This window comes from Chrysemys picta, chromosome 17 (genome assembly GCF_011386835.1).
Source record: "Chrysemys picta bellii isolate R12L10 chromosome 17, ASM1138683v2, whole genome shotgun sequence".
Lineage (NCBI taxonomy): Eukaryota > Metazoa > Chordata > Testudines > Emydidae > Chrysemys > Chrysemys picta.
The window spans coordinates 6621250-6644926 of NC_088807.1; the positions used below are offsets into that span (position 1 = coordinate 6621250).

The following is a 23677-nucleotide window of genomic DNA, read 5'->3' on the forward strand; positions in this document are numbered from 1 at the left end:
GGGAGGGGGGACATGGGGAGGGGGCAGAGGGCTGGAGGCAGGGGAGGGGAGGGGGGACATGGGGAGGGGGCAGGGGAGACATGGGGAGGGGGCAGAGGGCTGGAGGCAGGGGAGGGGAGGGGGGACATGGGGAGGGGGCAGAGGGCTGGAGGCAGGGGAAGGGGACATGGGGGGGGCAGGGGAGACATGGGGAAGGGGCAGAGAGCTGGAGGCAGGGGAGGGGGGCAAGGGGAGGGGGCAGAGGGCTGGAGGCAGGGGAAGGGGGACATGGGGAGGGGGCAGGGGAGGGGGATATGGGGAGGGGGCAGAGGGATGGAGGCAGGGGAGGGGAGGGGAGACATGGGGAGGGGGCAGAGGGCTGGAGGCAGGGGAGGGGGACATGGGGAGGGGGCAGAGAGCTGGAGGCAGGGGAGGGGGACAAGGGGAGGGGGCTGGAGGCAGGGGAGCGGGGGCAAGGGGCGGCAGGCGCAGGGTTCCGCGGGGCGGGGGGCGCCGGCCGGGCCCGGAATAGCTGCGCTGACGCGGCTCCGGCCCAGCGCGCAGCGGCCCCCGCGCTATTCCTGGCGCAGCCCGGCTAAAAATAGCAGCGAGCCAGAGGCCGGGCGATGACGGCAGCGGCGCAGGGGCTGAATCAGCGGCTGGAGGGGCTGGGGCTGGATCCCCCTCCCAGTGCCTGGGCCCAGCACCACCGGGTGGGTCATGAAGGGGGGCTGGGAGCCAGGACTCCTGGGTTCTCTCCCTGGCTCTGGAGGGGAGGGGGGATCTAGTGGATTGGGGGGGGGGGGGGAGGCTGGAGCCAGGACTCCTGGGTTCTCTCCCTGGCTCTGGAGGGGAGGGGGGTCTAGTGGGCTGTGGGGGGAGGCTGGAGCCAGGACTCCTGGGTTCTCTCCCTGGCTCTGGAGGGGAGGGGGGTCTAGTGGGCTGTGGGGGGAGGCTGGAGCCAGGACTCCTGGGTTCTCTCCCTGGCTCTGGAGGGGAGGGGGGTCTAGTGGGCTGTGGGGGGAGGCTGGAGCCAGGACTCCTGGGTCTCTCCCTGGCTCTGGAGGGGAGGGGGGTCTAGTGGTTGGGAGGGCCCATAGGGCCAGGCTGGGTGATTTGAGGATGGCAGTGGCAGTGGTTGTGGGTGGTCAGAGGCTTTGTTCTGACTCCTGGTTGTTCTGAATTTGGCTCCTTTCCAGGCTCTGGTGACCCATCTGCACCTCCTCCCCTCCCAGCCGGCCCACTCAGCCCCCTTGGCATCGCAAGCCCAACCTCAACAGAGCTGGAAAGTGGGTTTAATAGCATAGGGTTTTTTTAAAAAGAAGAAATGTGAGGGGTGGGTGAAGGAGTGTTAGGGTATAGGGGTGCAATGGGGGGACACATGGGTGTGAGGGATGTGAGGTGGGGTGAGGCAGGAGGTGGGGGGATGGGTGGGGGTGAGACAGGGAGTGAGGTGGTGATGGGTGGAGGTGAGGGATGTGAGGTGGGGTGAGGTAGGGGGTGAGGGGTGGGTGGGGTGAGGGATGTGAGGTGGGGATGGTTGGGGGTGAGGTAGGGGGTGAGGGGGGAATGGGTGGGGGTGAGGGATGTGAGGGAGTGAGGGGGGATGGGTGGGGGTGAGGCAGGGGGTGAAGTAGGGGTGAGGTAGGGGGTGAGGGGGATGGGTGGGGACGAGGGTTGTGAGGTGGGGTGAGGGGGGATGGGTGGGGGTGAGGGTTGTGAGGTGGGGATGGGTGGGGGTGAGGGATGTGAGGGGGGATTGGTGGGGATGAGGTAGGGGGTCAGAGGGGGATGGGTGGGGGTGAGGGATGTGAGGTGGGGTGAGGGGGGATAGGTGGGGGTGAGGTAAGGGGGAGGGGGAATTGGTGGGGGTGAGGTGGGTGAGGAGGGGATGGGTGGGGGTGAGGGAGTGAGGGGGGACGGGTGGGGATGAGGTAGGGGGTCAGAGGGGGATGGGTGGGGGTGAGGGACGTGAGGTGGGGACGGGTGAGCCAGTTGAGGGGATGTGGATGAAGGAGGGATGTGAAGGGGAGATACGTGGGGGATGCAGGAGGGAATGGGTCTGTGGGGGGAGCGCTCATTTTCTTTGCTATCGAGTTTTGGAGCCTTTCCCAGCTTTTCTCCCCAGCCGGACGGCAGTTTGGTTGACAATCCCACTGAGTTTCGTAGGGAATCCTGTGACTCTGGCAGTCGGGGTTTTATGAGACGTGCCGCGTGGCCGGCCCAGAAGGCGTCTCTCACCGAGCAGGCTGTTTGCTGTGTCATGGGGCACATTTTTCCATTCTCTGATTGGCCGTCTGACAAGAAACTGAGCAGCAAGGGCCAGTTGACAGACAGCCCATACCAAAGACACGGTGTCGCTCACGAAGAGACAGGCCTGGGGGAAAGAGGGGTATTAATTGTGCTTAAATCCATGTGTGATCAGCCCAGGGGCCCATCTACCCTGGTATCTGGGCTCTGATGGTGACTGGTACTGTCTGCTTCAGAGAAAGGGGCAATGAAGCCCCCTAGTGGCTAGTCCTGGAATAACCTGGCCTTGGGGGCTGTTCCCTTCTGACTCAGCCCGTGACTTGGGCCTGTTATAAATTGTGTCTGATGTACCCGGCCATCTCGGCCTCCAGACAAAGTCTGCTCCTCCCCTCCCGCCACCCCAGCTTGTGCCCTCAGTAGTATCCGGTGGCAATGAGGTTCCGCAGGCTCATTCTGCCCTGGGCATTCCCACTGAACAGCTATGGAAGTGCTGCAGACCCCATGTCCTCGCAGGCAGATGGGCTCAGCCCAAGCCCGGTCTCGTTCTCTCTCCCATCCATTCGTTTGGATCCCTCCGGCATCTCCACTTGGCCAGGATCCAGGAGAGTTTGCCCTGGTGACCAGCCCTGAATAGAGCTGCACAGACATTTTTCAACAACACTGGAAGCGAAATGTTTTACTGACTCGACTGCAGACTTTTGCCAAACACAGCCACGTGTCCCTTGGGACAGTGCCGGGATTCGAGGGTCGACAGTTCCCCAGAATCTGCCACTGCCCCGGCGTCCTGGCTGGAGTTGGGTCTTTTGGGCTGCTAACTCCACGCTCCATGGCAGGGATGCTGGAAGCATGTGGGGAGTCTGAAAGCTCTGGGGTCCCCAGCCAGGGGCAGGCCCCAGAGCTGCAGATCCTGGGAGCCAGTCCCAGGGCCTCCAGGCTCCCAGCTCTAGGGCAGGAACCCAGCCACGGAGCAGATGCCTGTGATGTGACTGACATTCTAAGAGAGACAAGGTGAGGGAGGGAAGATCTTTTATTGGACCCACGTCTGTCGGGGAGAGAGACCAGTTTTCACCTATTTCCTTCCAGGACCACCCCAGTTTGGCGTTTACAAAACAACATTTGATGGGCTCGTCGGCTGGCCAAGAAAGTTGGTAAATTTGCTTCTGTTCTGGCTCAGATCACATCTGGGAGACCAAAAAGTCTCGGGAGCCATCCCCCGAGTTCTGGCCAGCTCTGCTCCTGAAGAATGACTTACACACGCACCCGGCCGCAGCTGCTTTCTTGGCTACTGGATGGGAAGAGGTGGCCTGTGGCAACAGTGGCAATGCCAGCCAGGCCCGGTAACAGCACCAGGGGCACCCAGAGGGCCTCTCTGTCCAGAGTTCTGTAGCACCTGGGAGGCTGGCATATGGAGTTGGAGAGATGCCCCAGAGGGTGCTGGGAAATTCCAGTCCCACCCCTCCATGGTGCCTGGTTTTCAGGTCTGACTCGGCGGGAGCAGGAGGTGCTCTGGGGGAGCTGGGCCCAAATCTCTCAAAACACATTAGCACTAACCCCCCACTGTATAGGGAGGCAGTATCAGTAATGGCTAGAGCACCAGACTTGGATCCAGAGATTGATTCCCAGCTTGTGGGGGAGCCATTTCCCTTCTCCGAGCTTCAGATTCCCTGTCTGCAGAATGGGACTAATGCTCCTAGGATGAAGAGGGAATTTTTGGTCATATTTTTATGGATCCCATGTGTGCCTCAGTTTCCTGCTAGGCTTTGCACCGCTCCCCAGTGCGGGGAGAAGGGGTAAGTCTGCTTTGGGCTGGCGCAGGAGACGTGAGGTGTGGGGGTTGCCTGGCGGTCTGGGGCGCAATGGATGGGTCGTTAAGGAGCTGGTTGGAACCTGCTGAAAGCGACCCCGTATCAGCAGCCGAGAACATTCACACCCAGCCACCGGAAGGGTCCCCCACCCCACCTCTGAGCAGGGACAGCGAACGGAGGTAGAGCTCACAGTGCCAAGCAGGCGGGCTGGAGCCCAGAGGCTGTGGGGCCTGCCCTGGAGGAAGAGCAGGACCCTGCCACATTGGCTGGATCCTCCAAGGGCCTGTCAACCAGCACAACCCCCCTGGCAGATCCTCACGGGTAAAGAGATGAGCAGCCAAGAGCCGACCTGGGTTCATGCTGGGGGAGCTGCCTCAGGCGGCCGGCAGGTGCAGCCAGGGAGGGGGGCTGCCAGGTCCCACTGCACGCTGGGAAAACAGGTGAGGAGGGTTCTGTTCATTGGGCTCCAGGGAACATTTTGGGGCAGGGGCAGTCCATGGGGAGGGGGAAGGGACCCCCATGAAGCAAAGTGGAGCCAGGCAGCTGGCATGTGTCAGGGGCGCGTTTGATGGAAGAGCTGGGGGCGGGCGGCCGGCGTGGCAGCACCTGAGTCGGGCAGAGGCGGTGGCTAAAGACGGCAGTAACACAGCCAGCCGTCTCCGAGTGCCCAGTCCCGGGTAGGGAGCAAAGCACAGCTGGCCTGGAGCAGGAAGGGGCTGAGGCCACGCAAGAGAGTCACTTAGAAAGCTGTTTGGGGCAGGGATGTTTCTCTGCTGTTCAGGGCCTAGCCCACAGTGGGGGCCTAGGCGGTGACTCTCTGCTGCTGTCTACACACAAGGGTCACACGCTTCATTGCTATGGCCGAGCTGTACACCCAACTGGACCCCTTACCCCCCACTATGACCATCCCTCCAGCTGGGCCCCTCCGCCCCCCAGCTGGGTCCCTCACTTCAGAGCTAGCAGGGGGTACAGCTCAGCCTACATAACCAAGGAAGCATGTGCCCGGCCCAGGAGTTGGATTAAGGAGTCAAATAAAATTGGATCAATGCTAAACCTGGCCAAGAATCAAAGCGATAAATGTCTGGGTCCTCATGGGAGAAGCTCGCAGCCAAACTGCGGTGGACGAGACGCCTGGCGATGGACGGAGCTCGGTGCTACAGGCATTACGGAAACGTGGTGGCAAGAGAAAACCCAGTGGGGGCTGGGATACCTGGTGACAAGCGATCCAGGAGAGACGGAGTTGGACGAGGAGCTGGGGGAGACATAGAATCGAGAGCGAGAAATTCTGAGCACAGAGGATCATGCACTGATCAAACAGCCCAGCAGGACCCAGCGGAGAGGACAATTCCTTGGCACTTTCAGTGGTTGCTGTTTGGAACAGCTTGTTGGCTGAGTTTGCGAAGACCTTACACTCACCGCCGTGGCATTGCTCTGTCCGCTTGTCTGTAAGGGGAGAACTCTTCAAATCCCCAACCCAGCAATTCCAAAATCCCAGGGAATGTTCTAGGGCAGAACCGTCCCGATCAAGAAGAAACCAGGTGCAAAGGGCTCTGTGTGTCCCCCATCTCCCTCTTTTGGTTTTTCCAATTTCCCCCCAAATCAACAACTTTCTGCCCACTGATGCCTTGAACAGGTGGCTCCAGCCTCCTTTTGAAAACCTCCAGGAGCTTCCACGACCTCCCTGGGCGTCTGTTCCATTGCCCTACTATTCTTACAGTTAGGAAGTTTTTCCTGAGATTTAATCTAAATCTACTGGGCTGTAGTTTGAACCCACCGCCCCTTGTCCTGCCCTCTGTGGCAAGAGAGAACAATTTGTCTCCATCTTTCTTATGGCAGCCTTTTCAAGTGTTTGAAAACCACTATCCTGTCCGCCCTTCATCTCCTCTTTTCCGGACTAAACATACCCAGTTCCTTCAGCCTTTGCTCATATGGCTTGCATTCCATCCCTCTGATCATCTTTGTCACTCACCTCTGGAGCCTTTCCAGGTTCTCCACACCCTTTCTATGCATTGGTGACCAAAACTAGACACAGTACTCCAGCTCAGGGCTAACCAGTGGCGAGCGGAGCAGTACTATCACCTTGCAGGCTGTGCCTCTGTTAATATAACCCAAAATTGCATCTGCTTTTTTTGAAACAGAATCGCGTTGCTGACTCACGTTGAGGTTGGGATCCACCACAACTCCCAGATCCTTCTGAGCCGTGCTGCTGCCAAGCCACTTACCCCTCATTCTGTATTTGTGCATTTGGGGGTTTTCCCCCCAAGCGTAGCTCCTCACAATTGTCTTTGTTGAATTTCATTTTGTTCTTTATACCCCAGTTCTCCAATTTATCAAGATCCTTTTGAGTCTAGCTCTATCCTCCAAAGTGTTGGCAACCCCCTCTAGCTTTGTGACGTCTGCAGATTTGATCAGTATGTTCTTTAGTCCTACATCCAGGTCTTTAATAGAGATGTTAAATAACACCAGACCCAGAACAGATCCCTGCGGAACCCCACTGGAGACCGCCCTCCAATCCGACATCATTCCATTAATAGTTACTCTTTGTTTGTGATTGTTTAACCAATTATGTATCCACTCAATGATAGCTCTGCCGAGCCCACATTTCTCCAGCTTACTTATGAGACTGTCATGGGGGACTGTGTCAGAAGTCTGGCTAAAGTCCAGGTTATGATGTCCACTGCATTCCCCCCATCCACCAAACCAGCTACCCTGTCAACGAAGGAAATCCAGCTGGTTTGGCAGGATTTGTTCCTGGTGAATCCAGGCTGGCTGCTAGCGATCACCCCGTCAGCCTCCAGCCTTTGATAGTGTCCCCGAAGGCAGCCGCACCCAAAGTGAGCCAGGAAGGCAGGGACTGAAATCATTCTGGCTAAATGGTTCAAGAAGCTGTTGGAGCCTAGGGTTACCATACGTCCGGATTTTCCCGGACATGTCCGACTTTTTGGGACTCAAATCCCTGTCCGGGGGGAAATCCCCAAAAGCCGAACATGTCCGGGAAAATCCGGCGCCGCTGGGCCAGGGGCTGGCCCGGGGCCGGCGGTGCTGGGTGGCTGGGGGGTGTGCCGGGCCGCCGGGGGCTGGCGGTGGTGGGCGGCCGGGGGGTGCGCCGGGCCACCGGGGGCCGGCGGTGCTGGGCGGTGCGCCGGACCGCCGGGGGGTGCACCGGGCCGCCGGGGACCGGCAATGCCGGGTGGTGCGCCGGGCCGCCGGGGGGGTGCGCCGGGCCGCCGGGGGCCGGCGGTGCTGGGCGGGCCAGGGGTGCTCGGGCCCGGGGCCGGCACCCCAGGGCCCGAGCCGACCCAGGCTGGAGCCGCCGGGGGGGCCAGCCTGGGCCGCGCCTCCTCCCCCCACACCCTCCTTACCTGCTTCAGGCTTCCCGCGAATCAAATGTTCACGGGAAGCAGGGGAGGGGGTGGAGACTTTGGGGAGGGGCGGAGTTGGGGCAGGGGCGTGGGCGGGGCTGGGGGCGGGGCCGGGGCCCCGTGGAATGTCCTCCATTTGGAGGCACAAAATATGGTAACCCTATTGGAGCCCAATAAAAATCCTTTGACCGTTGAAAAACCGACCCCAGTGAAGCCTACCAATGGGAGCATCCGTTACAGCAGGCGATGAGTCAGAAGGGCCAAAGCGGCGTTCAAAGAGCTAACGGCGTAAAAACAAACAAGAGATTCTCCAAGTCTGTCGCAAAAGAATCAGGCACCAGCTGGATGTGGGGATCACAGGTAGCCATCCAGGAAAGAAAACAAGGCTGCTGAGAAGCGAAATTATTTCTTTGCATCCGTCTTCACCACAGAAGATGCTGGGGGGGAGGGGAGGGGATTTCTGCCCAGGCCCTGGTACCAAAGATGAAGTGCTCTCAGAGCAGGGCCGGCTCCAGGCACCAGGCAACCAAGCACATGCTTGGGGCGGCACCTGGTAAGGGGCGGCCAATCTTGGGGTGGCGGGGGGCAGCGCGGCGTGGCATTCCGCGAGGGGGGGGGCGCTCCGGCGGCGCGGCGCTCGGGGAGGGGTTTCGGTGGTGCGGCGCGCGGTGCTCGGGGGGGGGGGGTTCCGGCGGCGCTTGGCAGGGGGGTGGTGTGGGGCGCGGCGCTCGGGGGGGGTTCCGGTGGTGTGGCTCTCAGCGGGGGGGCGGGCGGGCTCTGGCGGCGCGGCGCTCTGTGGGGGAGCGGCGCCGGGCGCGGCGCTCGGGGGGGGTTCCGGCTGCGTGGCGCTTGGCGGAGGGGCGGCGCAGGGCGCGGCGCTCGGGGGGGGTTCCGGCGGCACGGTGCTTGGCGGGGGGGTGGCGCGGGGCGTGGTGCTCGGGGGGGGTTCCGGCGGTGCGGCGCTTGTCGGGGGGGGGTGGCGCGGGGCATGGTGCTCGGGGGGGGGGTTCCGGCGGCTCACCGGGAGGGGCGGGCTCCGGCGGCGCAGCGCTTGGCGGGGGGGCAGCGCGGGGTGCGGCGCTCTGGGGGCTTCCAGCGGTGCGGCGCTCGGCGGGGGGGCGGCGCGGGGCACGGCGCTCGGGGGGGGGGTTCCGGCGGCGCGGCACTCGGGGGGGGGGTTCTGGTGGTGGGGCGCTTGGCGGGGGGGCAGCGCGGGGCGTGGCGCTCGGGGGGGGTTCCGGCTGCGTGGCGCTTGGCGGGAGGGCGGCGCAGGGCGCGGCGCCTGGGGGGGGTTCCGGCTGTGCGGCGCTTGGCGGGGGGGCGGCGCGGGGCATGGTGCTCGGGGGGGGTTCCGGCAGCACGGCGCTTGGCGGGGGGGCGGCGCAGGGTGTGGTGCTCGGGGGGGGGTTCCGGCGGCGCGGCGCTTGGCGGGGGGGGCGGTGTGGGGCGTGGCGCTCAGGGGGGGTTCCGGCTGTGCGGCGCTTGGCGGGGGGGGGGGGCGGTGCAGGGCGCGTGGCTCGGGGGGGGGTTCCGGCGGTGCGGCGCTTGGTGGGGGGGCGGCGCGGGGCATGGTGCTCGGGGGGGGGTTCCGGCGGCTCGGCGGGAGGGGCGGGCTCCGGCGGCGCGGCGCTTGGCGGGGGGGCAGCGCGGGGCACGGCGCTCGGGGGGGGTTCCAGCGGCGCGGCGCTCGGCGGGGGGGGCGGCGCGGGGCACTGCGGGGGGGGTTCCAGCGGCGCAGCGCTCAGCGGGGCAGTGCTTTTTTTTTTGCTGCTTGGGGCAGCAAAATAGTTAGAGCCGGCCCTGTCTCAGAGAGAGATGTCAGAAGAGCAAACTGGTCATTTCAATTACAATAAGTCCCCAGGCCCAGATGGTCCAGCCAAGGGTTTAGAAGGCGCTTCTAAGAAAAATAAGCAATTTCTCACTAAACCCAGCACCATTCTAGACCAGAGGGGAGCAAATCTTGTGCCTAAACTTATAAAAAGCATTTGAGGGGGATGTGGGGCAGAACAGACCCACGAGCATCACATCTGGGCCTGGCAAATGGGTTGGATTGGTCATTAAAAGCCAAATAACACTCTGGAGGATCATGGTCTGACAGGATCCAACCAGCCCGAGTTGAACAAAGGAAAATTGTGTCTCTCTACTTTCTTGAGATTCTTTGACTAGTTCAGTAAAGTTGTGGATAAAGCAGCCCAGGTGACCTAGAATCATAGGACTGGAAGGGACCTTGTTGATAGTCCTGTCTCATTGCAGGGGACTGGACTAGATCAGGGCCGGCTTTAAGCCGATTCGGCCGATTCCTCGGAATGGGGCCCCGCGCCTAAGAGGGCCCCGCAACGTCCAGGGCAGCCGGCGGAGCGGGGGGGAAAAAAAAGCCGCGTCCTGCTTCTCCCCCCTCCCTCCAGCGTTTGCGCCACCATACAGCTGATCAGCGAAAGCCTGGGAGGGAGGGGTGAGGAGGAGGAATGCAGCAAAGACGCGGGGCCAGGGTGGGGATTTGGGGAGGGATCCAATGGGGCAGTGAGGGGGCGGGGCCAGGGCGGGTATTTGGGGAGGGATCCAATGGGGCAGGGAGGGGCGGAGTTGGGGCGGGGAGTACAAGACAATTCGCATTCGGGCGTGGGGCCCCGCACCTGCTAAAGCCGGCCCTGGACTACATGACCTAAAGTATTAATCTAGACCATCCCTGACAGGTGTTTTGTCTGACCTGTTCTTAAAATCCTCCAGAGATGGAGATGCCACAACCTCCCTAGGCGATTTATTCCAGTGTTTAACCACCCTGACAGTTAGGAAGTTTTTCCTAATGTCCAACCTAAACCTCCCTTGATGCAATTTACCTCCCTGCTTCTTGTCCTATCCTCAGAGGTTAAGAAGAACAATGTATAACCCCAACAACCTTTTAGATACTTGAAGACTTATGTCCCTGTCAGTCTTCTATTCTCCAAACAACCCCCCCCCCCTTTTTTTTTTCACTCTTTCCTCATAGCTCATGTTTTCTAGACCTTTAATCATTTTTGTTGCTCTTCTCTGGACTTTCTCCAATTTGTCCACATCTTTCCTGAAATGTGGCACCCAGAACTGGACACAATACTTCAGTTGAGGCATAATCAGCGCGGAGTAGAGCGGAAGAATGACTTCTCGTGTCTTGCTTACAACACTCCTGCTAATACATCCCAGAATGATGTTTGCTTTTTTTGCAACAGTGTTACACTGTGGGCTCATTTTTAGTTTGTGATCCAGTCTAACCTCCCCCCCCCCCACCAATCCCTTTCCGCAGTACTCCTTCCTAGGCAGGCATTTCCGCATTTTCTATGTGTGCAATTGATTGTTCCTTCCCAAATGTGCTACTTTGCATTTGACCTTATTGAATTTGTTCGTAACCAGGGTGGGGCAGCCACCCAGGACCCAAAGCCCCAGGGGTGGAAAAAGGGGGCAGAAAATGACCAAAAAACACCCTGGTAGGGGGTGCAAATCGGCTTGCTCACCCCGGGTGCTAAAATGCCTAGTTACAGCTCTGTGTCATCCTATTTCAGCCCATTTCTCCAGTTTGTCAAGATCATTCTAATCCTGTCCTCCAAAGTGCTTGCAACCCCTCCCAGCTTGGGATCATCCACCACTTTATACATGTACGCTCTATGCCATTATCCAAATAATCTATGAAGATACTGACTAGAACCAGCTCCAGGACAGATCCCTGCGGGACCCCACTCGATATGCCCTTCCAGCTCGACTGTGACCCATTGAGAACTACTCTCTGAGTACAGTTTTCCAGCCAGTTGGGCACCTAACTCATAGCAGGTTCACTAAGGCTGTATTTCTCTAGGTTGGTTATGAGAAGGTCATGCAAGACAGTATCAAAAGCTTTACTGAAGTTGAGATATAGAATCATAGAAGATTAGGGTTCGAAGAGACCTCAGGAGATCATCTGGTCCAATCCCCTGCTCAAAGCAGGACCAACACCAACTAAATCATCCCAGCCAGGGCTTTGTCAAGCTGGGCCTTAAAAACCTCTAAGGATGGAGATTCCACCACCTCTCTAGGTAGCCCTATATACCCCATATACCAAATCTACCACTCCCCCTCTAGCCACAAGGCGTGTTACCCTGCCCAAGAAGAATAAGAGGTTGGTTTGACGTGATTTCTTCTTGACAAATCCCTGTTGACTGTTACGTATCCCCTTATTTTCTCCTAGGTGCTTACAAATGGATTGTTTGATTATTTCCTCCAGTATCTGTCCAGGTACCGGAGTTAAGCTGACTGGTCTCTAAGTCGCTGGGTTGTCGTTATTCCCCTTTTTATAGACAGGTGCTATATTTGCCAAGACTTTCAAAAGGCCTTTGACCAGGCCCTGCACAAGAGGATATTAAAGAAGCCAAGGCCCAGATCTGCAAAGGTATTTAGGCTCCTAAGTTCCACTGAAATCAAGCCTACATTGTCATGGGTGAGAGGCAAAGTAACGTCCTGGATCAAAATCTGGCCAGCGGATAGGAAGCTAAGAGGTGGTTAACCGGTGAATGTTCATCATGGCAAGAGGCTATGCACTAGGGGTTTAATGAATTTAGCAAGGATCTGGACAGGGGAGGTGGCACCAAGTTATTAAGTGGAGCTTGTGGGGAGTTTGCAGTTGGAATAATTTCCCCACGGAAAAGGCCATTTGGGCAAAAATCGAAATTTCCCGCGGGGAAAATGTCCGTGTTGCTGAAAAACGTCCATTTTCTGTTGGGGAAAATCAACATGAGAGAGAGAGTAGAAAGCAAAACTGACTAACGCTTTCCAGGCGGGCTCCGGCCTCCGCAGTGGCTCCGGGGCTGGAGAAGCCGAGCACCCAGGTTCTCTGCCTCTCTGGTGCTGGGCGGGAAGGCCCTTGTCAGTGTCAGTTTCCCAGGCAGGTGGCCAGGAAGCTGAAATTTTTCATTTGGGTTCTCCCTTCTGAATCCCCTCCCGTGCTTCCGGCCCATGAACAATAACAGCCCCTTACTGGTGGGGCCTGGAAGACAATGACCGAAACCAATCTCCTTCTCGGAGCTCTTGGCATCCTGCCTTAGAGAGTAAAACAGGGAACTCGCGGAGAGGCTGGGCCAATCAGGCTAATGGATTACACTTTCACTACCCCATTTGGGGTCATTCTGACTCACAGGTTGGCAACCGACCAATCCTACGGCAGGGGAAGGCAGGCAGAGGCATTGTACCCGTCTCCGTAGTTCCATTCCAGGTCCTACCAGGGTGGATAAAAACAAAAAAAATCAATGATTTTTTTTTATTTAAATTGGATTTTTTTGATAGAATGTTTTTTGAGGAAAAAGCCTATCTAAAGATAGTTTTAATTAAGATACATTATAGCCCAAAAATGTCTCATCATATCTCAAATTCTATAGTATGAGAAAATATATTCATGTAATGTTTAAGAAAAGTTTTGTACATGAGTTCCAATAGTTCATCCCAATCTTATGGGGTTCCAGGGGCTTCTGTAGAAAGGTTAACCTAAATAATCTTGATCTACCCAATGGGACTCAGTGCTCAGTCTAGAAGATACCATCAGAGATGTTTAGTTTTGCAGTTCTCAAACTGTGGATTTGTGTCTCCAGAGATAACATGCTTGTTAACAGCAAAAATATTTTTAAATAAATAAATAATATAGAGAGGTGAGAAATAACAGACCTCAACCCTATTGTCCCTCTGCAAATTTGTGTACACAGAGTCAATCCCTTACCTCTCTCTAAAAGTGCAAAGTTTCAAAAAGTTCAATGACGAGAAGATTGTTGGGGGCGGAATAGATCTGGACAAGGAGAAGAAGTCTGGAGATAAATGTGAGAAGGGAGGGAAAGGCAGTAGAAACAAAAGTGAAACTGTTTGAGCAGCATATTCCAGAAGGCTTGAGGTCTTTCTGAGTGTAGCCTTCATTGATTTGAGATCTACCATACCATTCTCTACTAGCAGGGAAAACCTATAATGGCAGCAGGCCGTAAAAGAGACCCAGTTTGGGAATAAGAACCAATCAAGAAATATATGTTTGCTGATGTTTTAAAGAAAGTCACACCAGTGAACTGGTGGAAGTCATTTAAGCACTTGGATTCAGAGACTGTTGAAGTAATAATCTCACTTTTAACAGCAGTAGCTTCTTCTGCCGGTGTAGAAAGAATATTTTCTTCCTTTGGACTAATTCATTCCAAGTTGAGAAATCGTTCGGGACCTGAAAAAAGCAAGAAAGCTTGTTTTTCTTTTCCAGATTATGAACAAACAGGAAAATGAAGGTGAAGACGACCGAGTTAGCTGTAGAAGCCAATATTTTAAGTTTCCCATGTTGACCTGGCTGACATAGTCGATTTAATTTTTGTGGTTTTTTTAATACACCTCTACCCCGATATAACGCGGTAAAGCAGTGCTCCAGGGGGGGCTGCACACTCTGGCGGATCAAAGCAAGTTCGATATAACGCGGTTTCACCTATAATGTGGTACGATTTTTTTGGCTCCCGAGGACAGTGTTATATTGGGGTAGAGGTGTATTTCATTTAACTATTTTAGTTAAAAAACAATTTAAAAAACAAACAAACCTGATTTAAAATAACTCGAATCTTTAAGTTCAAAAATTCATATGCTTGTTTTGTTAAAATAGTATATGTTTGCTGTTGAAGAAAAAAATCCAGAATTCATAACGTTGTTGTTTTAGTTAAATAAAACAATTACAATGTCTGTCTGGTGATGTTCTCCTCCTAATACAGCCTAGCAAGAAAATTCTCCAAATATTAATGATTAACCTGTTGAATTGGAGATAGTTCACCTCCCAGTGACTTCATAAATATCTGCTCCAATTACCTTTGGTAAATGAAATAACCAAACAATCATTCATTTTCTGATATAGCTGTAAAACTCCTCTGAAAAGTTTTCAAAATAAATCACTTTAAAAATCTAGTGTGTACCTTCTAAAAATGAAACCTACATCTATCCCTGAGTTGTGAGGAATATGTATTAAGGTTGTAACAACCACCAAGAGTGCACTTTTATGTAGAAATCCATGATTAAACTGAGTCTTCCTGATTAGTGATTTAAATCAATTTGATTTAAATCAAATCCACCCTGGGTCCTACACCATCAGTATGACCTCTGGGCACAGCGATATGGGCAACATACACAGCTAAACACATCCGGCTAAATGTATCCATCTGGGAACAAAGAATGCAGGCCATACTTGCAGGATGGGAATACTTCCCATACTTTCTAATCTGGGAAGTGGCGACTCTGAAAAAGACCGGGGGAGGGGAGTGGAGAATCAGCTGAACATGAACTCCCAGAGGGATGCTGTGGCCAAAAGGCCTAACGCAATCCTGGGATGCAGAAACAGGGGAATCTTGAGTAGGAGCGGAGAGGTGATTTCACCTCTGGATTTGGCACTGGTGCAACCACTGCCGGAATCCTGCGTCCAGTTCTGGTGCCTACAATTCAGGAAGGAGGTTGGTAAATTGCAGAGAGCTCAGAGAAGAGTCACAAGAATGATTAAAGGATTAGAAAACCTGCCCTGTAGTGACAGACTCAAGGAACTTCACCTATTTAGCTTAACAAAAGGAAGGTTAAGGGGTGACTTGATCACAGTCTACCAGTATCTACTTGGAGGGAAATATTTAATGAGCTCTTTAATCTAGCAGAGACGGGTCGAACATGGTCCCATGGCTAGAATTTGAAGCTGGACAAATTCAGATGAGAAGTAAGGGGTAAATGTTTAACAGTGAGTGACCATTGGCACAACTTCCCAAGGATCGTGCTGGGTTCTCCGTCACAGCAGCCACGTCTACACTGCAACGTTTTGTCAACACAAGTTACAGTGGCATACAGCTGCCGCAGTTAAGAAATCATTTTGGAGCTGGAAAATCCACAGCGGGGACCGTTGTCATGCAAGTGTGTAGGGTCGTTAATTGCCTCTTGTTATACAGGACTGTGACTCTTGGCAATGTGCAGGACAGAGTGGATGGATTTGCACCTATGGGGTTCCTGAGCTGCGGTGGGGCAACAGACGGCACGCGTATCCCTGCTTTGGCCCCACAGCACCGGGCCGCAGAGCACACCAACAGAAAGGGCTACTGTGCCGTGGTTACCCTAGCATTGGTGGATGCTTCACTGACATCAACATTGGCTTGTCAGGGACGGTGCATGACGCTCGCATCTTTAAGAAGACAGGACTGTTCAGAAGGCGATAAGCAGGGCCTTCTTTCCGACCGGCGGATTACCATTGGCAATGTTGAAATGCCAGTAGTGATCCTCGGGGACCCAGCCTACCCCTTGCTCCCCTGGCTCATGAAGCCATGTACCAGTCACCTCGACACACCAAGGAGAGATTCAGCTACCAGCTCAGCAGGTGCAGCTGAATGGGCCTTTGGTGGGTTGAAAGGACGCTGGCGTTGTTTACTCCCCAGATTGGATCTCAGTGCGAAGAGCATCCCAATGGTTATAGCTGCCTGCTGTGTCCTGCATAATATTTGTGAGGCAAAGGGGGAAAAAGTTGCCACTGGGGTGGCGGGCAGAGGTGGAGCCTCTGGCTGCAGAGTATGAAAAGCCAGACACAAGGGCTATCAGACGAGCTCAATGAGGAGCTATACGGCTTAGGGACGCTTTGAAAGAGCACTTTCACCATGAACCACAGGAACGTGCCGTGGTTATGGTGCTCATCCTGGGATGGCAGGCTGGGGGCCTGTTGGGAATTGCGTGGTGCATGGCGCACATCTGTGCACGCAGCAATGACAGCACCCCTGCTAAAGTGTGTGTGGGGGGGAGTTGCTGTACATTTGTGACAATGACTGTTGGAAGTAGAGCAAGGCCTGACAGGGATTGGAAGGGGATTTCAATACAAACAATCTCTTCTGTGAGCAAGAGTCAGGCTAACTGCACCGAACCAAAGAGTGAGAACTGTGTTTTTCTCCGACAATTGTGTTGGGCACTGACCTGATGGGTAGTGTGTGTACAAGAGCCCCTCTGCATTGCCAGCGGGTGTTAGACACCAGGTGTGGTAAACTCATCGAGATGAATCACTTTCAGAACAAAAGCATTTTATTCACTAATGAAAAACAGTAAATACACTAACTTGGAACAATTTAAGAATCCCCCCCCACACCTTCAACTACCTGAAGGGAGGGTTCCAAAGAGGATGGATCTAGACTGTTCTCAGTGGTAGAGAACAGAACAAGGAGGAATGGTCTCAAGTTGCAGTGGGGGAGGTCTAGGTTGGATATTAGGAAACACTATTTCACTAGGAGGGTGGTGAAGCACTGGAATGGGTTACCTAGGCAGGTGATGGAATCTCCATCCTTAGAGGTTTTTAAGGTCAGGCTTGACAGAGTCCTGGGTTGGACTAGATGACCTCCTGAGGTCTCTTCCAACCCTAATCTTCTATGATTCTAACCGTAATAAATAAACCACAGGAAGGAACATCAGTGTCCATTGTAGCTACGCAGCTATCAACGGTGGCTCTCACAGGTCAACGTAGGTCAAGCGGTGGTTGTCTGGGTGTTCTCCCAGTGGAGGGGTAGGTGTAGGCAGGCCCTGAGGAATGCTCCGGGGGGCGGAGGGGGGCGTTGGGAGGAGCTATGCTGCAGTTCTCCACCGATAGCAATGGGAGTTGAGCCCGGGACTGTTGAGCCTGGAGGTCCACAGGGGTCTGCAGCATCTATCATCTCCTGTCAGAGAAGCCCCATTACATCGTGGTGCATCTCCCGTGCCTTTTCCTGCTGGGCCTGTCTCTCCTCCACGCTTTCCTTCTCTGTACAGTCTGCAGCGTCCCCTCTCCAGGCCCTCTGCCCAAGGTCGTATGCAGCACTGGCTTGCAGGATCTCACAGAACACGCCCTCTTGTTTCTCCTCATCCAGGTCAGTCATTTCACGGGCGTGGTGGGGTCGCAGCGACCGATGAAGCACACAGCGGTTCCACGGTCAGATTAGGAACGGAGAGTGACACTTACGATTCAGAGCTCCCCACTTCCTGCTCTCCCCCGAAGTGTTAAACAAGACAAGCTCATCGACGCCTCTGCTTGGCTGTCCCTGATCTCCAGTGCCACGCCATGGTGAACGAGGAGGGAACTGCTGGGCTGCATGAACCTACGAGTGTAGGGCACTGGCCCTGAATACTGCCCCATTTTCCGCAGGAGGTGGGGGTAGCTGTATTTCATCTGAGGGTAACAAAGGTAGAGAGAGCACAGCTGTTGCGGGTGTCCGGAAGCCACCCGGGCCCACGTGCCTCTAGCCTGTTGACTGCAGGGTGCGTGTTGCCTGGCATAGGGAAGTGTCCTACCCAAGGGGAAGAAATAAGGCAGCCCTGCCTGGAAACCTTCGGGACAGGATTACCAGTACCTGCAGGGAAGTTTCATGGAGATCTCTCTGGAGGATTCAAGGGACGTCCCATGTACATGATGAGGCAAATGATAAGCAGACAGCAACTCTGCTTCTCTTGGTTGTACGCTACCTCTTCCAGCACGAGCAGATCAATGAAAGGCCCAAATCTGTCCCCCCACTAATTGGGGGGCACCATGGGAAATGTCCTCTCCCGCTTACCCTCTGTATTGGGCTCACCCACGCTCGGCTGCCAGGACTGCGGTGCAGTCCAAAGCAGATCTGCCCCAAGGACGGCATGCAGCTCTCTGTGAACGTGGCAGGTCTTCAGCTTGGCACCCGACTGACTTGGCCTCGCTGACCTTCTGGTGTGCCTGCCGCAGCTCCTTGGCTTTCGTGCGGCACTGCTGCTGGTCTCTGCGGTGCCCCTTCTGCATCCCCCGAGCAATGTGCCCGTAGAGGTCGATGTTTCTATGGCTGGTTCAGAGCAGGGCCTGCACAGCCCCTCAAGTCCAGGAGATCCAATATCTCCGGTCTGCTCTAGGCGGGAGCGTGTCCGGCGCGTGTCGCTGGCATGGCCAGCCGGGCAGTTGTACCCAGCAGTGGAGAGCGGCTGGGTGTGATCGCCAAGCTGGGCAAGCAGGAAAAGGCGTTTCAAAAATTCATGGGGGAAGAGAGGCAGGGCTGATCCCTGGGCAGAGGAACTCAGTGTGACCAGAGCCGTCGGTGCTGGGTATTGTGGGACAGCTGCTGGAGGAGTGTTCGAGTCAACATAATGTAAGTGGGGGAATGGTCCCGCTATTGTGGGGAACTTTCCTGGCTTATACACTACCCCGGTGAAGTGGGCTAGCGAAAGGATCTGAGTCCTCGCTCCCACTTCCTTTACCCAGAGGCCTCCCTGCCCTTGAGGGCTCCCCTTCCACTCTCCGGTCTGGCAGAGTCCTCGAAACCCCGACAAGGCTGGGCCCAGGATTCCTGGGGGGCTCGACCCCCAACCTTGTCGTGGTCACTTAGGGCAGAGGCTAGGGTGTCCCCACTCCGGGGGGCTCTCTCTGCCCTGGATGCTTCCCTGCCCCACTGATCATTACATACAGTTCAAAGCAAATACAATGTTTTAAACAGCAACCCATTTAAAAAAATAAGGAAAAAATGGGAAAGGTTAAAGGAAAACCCGTCACCCGCTCTGTGGCACGGGGACGTCACAACCAGCGTCTCTGGGATGTCAGGGCAGTTCACTGTCTGTCCCTCACAAGTCCCAGGCCCCTGCCCAGGCCCTGGCCGTGCTGCAGGGATGCTGTGGGTCGGACACTTGCTCTGGCGGTGGCCCCATGCTCTCAGGCTCTAGGTGGCACGACCTTTCTTCCCAGCGTCGCCTCCGCCCCGTTGGGGTTACGCTCCCCCTCCAAATCTGGCCTGCAAGGCCTCTTGGCTGGGGGCGTCTCCCTGCGCTGGGCCTGCTGCCCGGGGTCCCCCTCGCTCTTCCCAGCTGTTCACTGCACCCGGCTCCGGACTGCTCCAGCCCCTGCTCCAGCCCCAGCTCCAGCTCCACCCTGCCTCAGCACAGGTCTGCTCTCCGGGCTGCTTCTGTGACTGCCCCCAGCTCAGCTCGGGCCCCTGCTCTCTCCTTAGCTCGGCCCCACTCTGTCTGACCCAGGCAATTCCAGCCTACATGGGGGACAGGACCCCCCTGGCCTCCTGATTCCCTGATTAGCCTGCCCGCCCTGTCAAACAGGCTGACCTGGAGCACTGGCCTCTCCCCATTGTTCCTGGGGACTGTCAGTCTCAGAGGCCTGATTTCCCACTGACCCTTCCCCTTGGTACTGGGAGCTAGCAACCAGAACACCCCCACTGAGTTTTGTCCCCTTACAATAGGTAACACCCATCTCCACTCACACTGCGTCTGCCTTAGCCCATCGCCCGGGGCTCAGCGCCGCTGCGGGAGGCGGTGTTACCGGGGCAGGGGACAGACTGACATGTCGATACGAGCAGAACTACGGAGACGCAAAGCGGCTTCGGCCGATCTAAATCTGCAGCGCAGACCAGGCCTGACAATGGGCTGGGCTTCTAAAGGCTCTGCTCTGGGGATTGTTCCGGGGCACTTCTGGCCTGTGTTACCCGGGATGGGTCCCGTCTGGCCTTGGAATCTAGGAAACATTTAGTGACCGATCACTTTGGCCCAGAGGCCCTGGGACAGCCTGACACCCCGGATGTCCCATGGGTAACAGAGGTGCCTCACAAACTCCCCAGACCCATGGCATCCATGGACACTTTTTTTGATTAAAAAAAAGGACCCTTTGAGTGCTGAAGTTATTACTAAATCCTGGGACAACGATCTGGCACACACCGTAAAGGCGTCTCCGTGGTCGGGCGTCTTCCGCACGGCAGAACCTGCTGCTCTTCGATTATATGCTCATGTTTAATTCCACCAGAGATGTATGCGCAGTGTGTGGGACCCGGTGCAGATGAAATCTCTTCCTTCGGGTACGTGGTGGCGCTGTGGTAAAGCTAAAGGCGTGCGTCTGCCTACCGCGCTGGTTAAACTTCTACAGCAGGGGTCGGCAACCTTTCAGAAGTGGTGTGCCGAGTCTTCATTTATTCATTCTAATTTAAGGTTTCGCGGGCCGGTAATACATTTTAATGTTTTTAGAAGGTCTCTTTCTATAAGTCTATAATATAGAACTAAACTATTGTTGTATGTAAAGTAAATAAGGATTTTAAAATGTTTAAGAAGCTTCACATTTAAAATTAAATTAAAATGCAGAGCCCCCCGGACCGGTGGCCAGGACCCGGGCAGTGTGAGTGCCACTGAAAATCAGCTCGTGTGCCGCCTTCGGCACGCGTGCCATAGGTTGCCGACCCCTGTCCTACAGCAAACAGCTGACGTTAGCATTAAAACAGAGGTGACGTCCCGAATCTGTGGGGCGCGTGCCCCTAGGGGGGCACCGAAGAACATTCGGAGGGGTGTGGCTGGGGGCAGGGAGGGAGCGCCACCCTGCTCCACTCCTGGCCCTAGCCCTGGCTGCCGGCCCCGCACTTGGGGCTCCCGCCTGTTGGCCCCAGCTGTGGCCCCAGCCTTGGCCCCCTTACCATTGTCTGCATCCCCCCCCTCCCAGAGCCACAGCCCCGCTCCCAGCCCTGGCTGGTGGGTAGAGGCGCGGACGGGGGGAGGGCGGAGCGTGAGGTAAAAAGTTTGGACGCCACTGCACTAAAATGATTTGGGGGTATCAAACACCATTCTTCCCAAATCTTTCCATTTTCTGCCCAGCTCTATTATTTCCATGAGTCAGGAGCAGAGAGGGCTGTGAGGATCTGCAGAGACCTGAGCCAGCCACGGGGGCGGCGGCCACATGGTGGCAAATTAAATTAATTGTTGAAAAATGCACATTGCCCTTACGGGGCTCAAACTGAACTGGGCCAGCTCTGGAGCTGAACAAGGGGCGGGGGGGGGGTGTAAGAGACAGGCGACAGCATTGATCAGAGCCTGGCTAACCTCTCGGATGTAGATGGGAAAGATCGGGGTTGCTATCACAGAAAAGGGATGAGTGAGAGGGGACATGGCAACTGTCTATGAAATAACGACCAGTCTGGAGAGGGGAGATCGGGGGCTTCGGTGCCTCACACACAACAAGAAGGGGACGGTCCAGGGAATGAAAAGGTGGGGGATTCAAATCTGATAAAAGGAAATACCTTGTCACGCAATGTGGGATTAACTTGTGGAACTCACAGCCACATGAAATCGCCGAGGCAGAGAATGTAGGAAGACTAAAATAGGGACTGGATATTTATACTGATAACAAGACTCTCCAGAGTTATCACAGCGAATATGAAACGTTTGCAATGGATATTAGCTGGGACCACCACCTCTCTAGGCTTGGTGAGCTGCAGCCTCCCCTCCCCTGGAGCTCAGGTGGGAGCAGCTGGTGGAGTTGGTGCCGGGGGAGGCCCCAGGACTTAGCTAGACTCCTTAGTAGAAGCTGCACCAGATACCCCCAGCTCCACCCATCCCAGTCCCTCCCCAGAGGCGGGAGCGGCTGTGGTTTGAAGCCGGCCACACCCGCCGTGGCTGAGGTTTGTAATACCAGTAACTTTGCTGACCTGGGGGGCTGGGGAATCACGTCTTACAGTTAGTGATGTTTGTCTGGGAAACCCCTCCCACCCCATGCCAGGAATCCTTGGGGGACACAGTCACCAGGCCTCGCCACTGTGACAGGCAGGGTGGCCTCGTGCATGGGGCTGGAAGCCAGGAGACCACGGTCTCTTCCCAGCTCTGCCGCTGCCCTGCTGGGTAACCTCAGGCAAGTCCCTTCCCCTCCTGTTCTCTGTCTATTTCGATCACAGCTCTGTGGGGCAAACGCCCTGAAGGACAAAGGGCCTGAAGGAGGGCGGGCGAAGTATCCCCCCCACACCGTAGCCCCCTTGCTGGTTCATCAGCCTCCATTGATTCATTAACCTGGCACGGCCCGCAGAGGGCACAGAGCCCCAGCTGGGCTCGGGGTCTCTCACAGGCTGCTCTGGGCGCCGTCATTCCTGCTCCTGGCATGGGAGCCCCGAGGCAGTCCCGAGGGTGAAGTGGGGTCACAGAGCTCGGGCTGCAGGGTCCAGGCCAGAACTAGTCTTGAAGGGAGGGACACCCCTCCCCCTGCAGTGCCTGGAGACTCACTGCCAGGGTCAGACCCCAGCCCAGGATGTGGGCACCTTGAACCTAGCTCCCCCTGCCCTGCCTGGGTGGGTTCCCAGTGCTAGGGGCAGCCTGAATCCTGAGCCCCTGTGCCAGGAGAGGGCGCCCAGCATGGGTGCTGGGCCGCGCCGTGCTGGGGGGGTGGTAGCAGCCCTGGCACCGGAATGCCTGGCTTCCCCCACAGGCGGCGTGCACCGGTTTGGTCAATCGCTCTCAGCTCCCCTCTAAATTGCTCCCGCGCCCCTGGGGCCCCGCCAGACCCCCGTGCAGCTCAGCTCCCCATGCGGGGGGAGGGGGTCATGGGGTGATAGGGGCCTGGGCACAACTCCCAGCGCTCCCACGGCCTGGCACCTGCACCAAGCATGGCAGGGACCCCTTGGCACCAGGATCGGGGCCCGCGCCCCCCTACAGGGCCAGAGCTGGGATCTGGGGTCCATGGAAAGTCCACCCCGGGATTCACTGGGACCCGTCGCAGCGGCCGGGAGAAACGCGGGGCGAGGCGTAAAACCAGAAGTGGATCCCAGGCCGGCTGCGGCTACAAAGGAGGGGATTTCAACTGGGAGAGTTCCCCCCCCGGCGCCCAGCTCTGGTGATGCGCCTCAATCCCGACCTGCAGCCCCCCCATGACAATCCAAACCTGGGCTGCAGCCCCCCAGCGCTCCGCTCATGCCCATCAATCCCCACCTTCCCCTGCATAGCCCGGCTGGACGAGTTCCCAGCTGCCTGGAGCAGCGCTGCACCCCCCCCACTGCATGCAAACCCCCCACGCATGCACCCCCCCACACTGCATGCACCCCCCTCGCCCCCCGGCGATGCGCTCTACCTAGCCCCATGCACAGGTCCCTGTATCCAGCCCGCCCCATACACACCTCTCTGCGCTCGGAGCTGGTCCCTGCAGGCAGGCTGGGCTCCCCTGGGGGGGCGCGGGGCTGGCACTGCCCGGGGGGGGGGGGGGCTGGCGGCCTTGCCGGTGGCGCAGAGCGGGCGCGCAGACGCTCGAGCCCTGGGACCGCTTCTATTTTTAGCCGCTCGCGGCTATAAATAGCGCCCGGCTCAGCTGCGCGGCAGCCCGAAATAGCGCGGGCGGGCGGGGAAGGAGAGTCACCCGCTTCCGGCCCGCTGCCATTGTCCTCGGCACGGCTGCGTCTGCGGGGCCGCGGGGACACGGCGATGCGCTCACCGGCTCCTCCCGCTGGGCACTCGCTAGCCCCCCACCCGTGCGCAAGGCCAGGAGAGGGGGCAAGCTGCCCCCCGCCCCCCGCAGGGGGTACCTGCCTGGGCCCCCCCGGGTGG

General features: G+C 56.8%; 2 long non-coding RNA genes across 3 annotated transcripts; both read right to left on the reverse strand.

The window, feature by feature from the left end:
- Positions 1-1940: 1940 nt before the first annotated feature.
- LOC122173339 (uncharacterized) lies at positions 1941-23644 on the reverse strand. Of its 2 annotated transcripts, none has more exons than XR_010593474.1 (4): positions 23254-23644; positions 13497-13586; positions 12532-12611; positions 1941-2356 (listed from the first exon to the last, which is right to left on the reverse strand). It is a non-coding gene; the product is annotated as an uncharacterized LOC122173339 (long non-coding RNA). The 2 variants fall into 2 exon arrangements; XR_010593473.1 differs by lacking the exon at positions 1941-2356 and adding an exon at positions 3084-5286.
- Positions 16420-22983, reverse strand: LOC135976292 (uncharacterized). The gene is made up of 2 exons (XR_010593454.1): positions 20051-22983; positions 16420-18337 (listed from the first exon to the last, which is right to left on the reverse strand). It is a non-coding gene; the product is annotated as an uncharacterized LOC135976292 (long non-coding RNA).
- Positions 23645-23677: the final 33 nt, after the last annotated feature.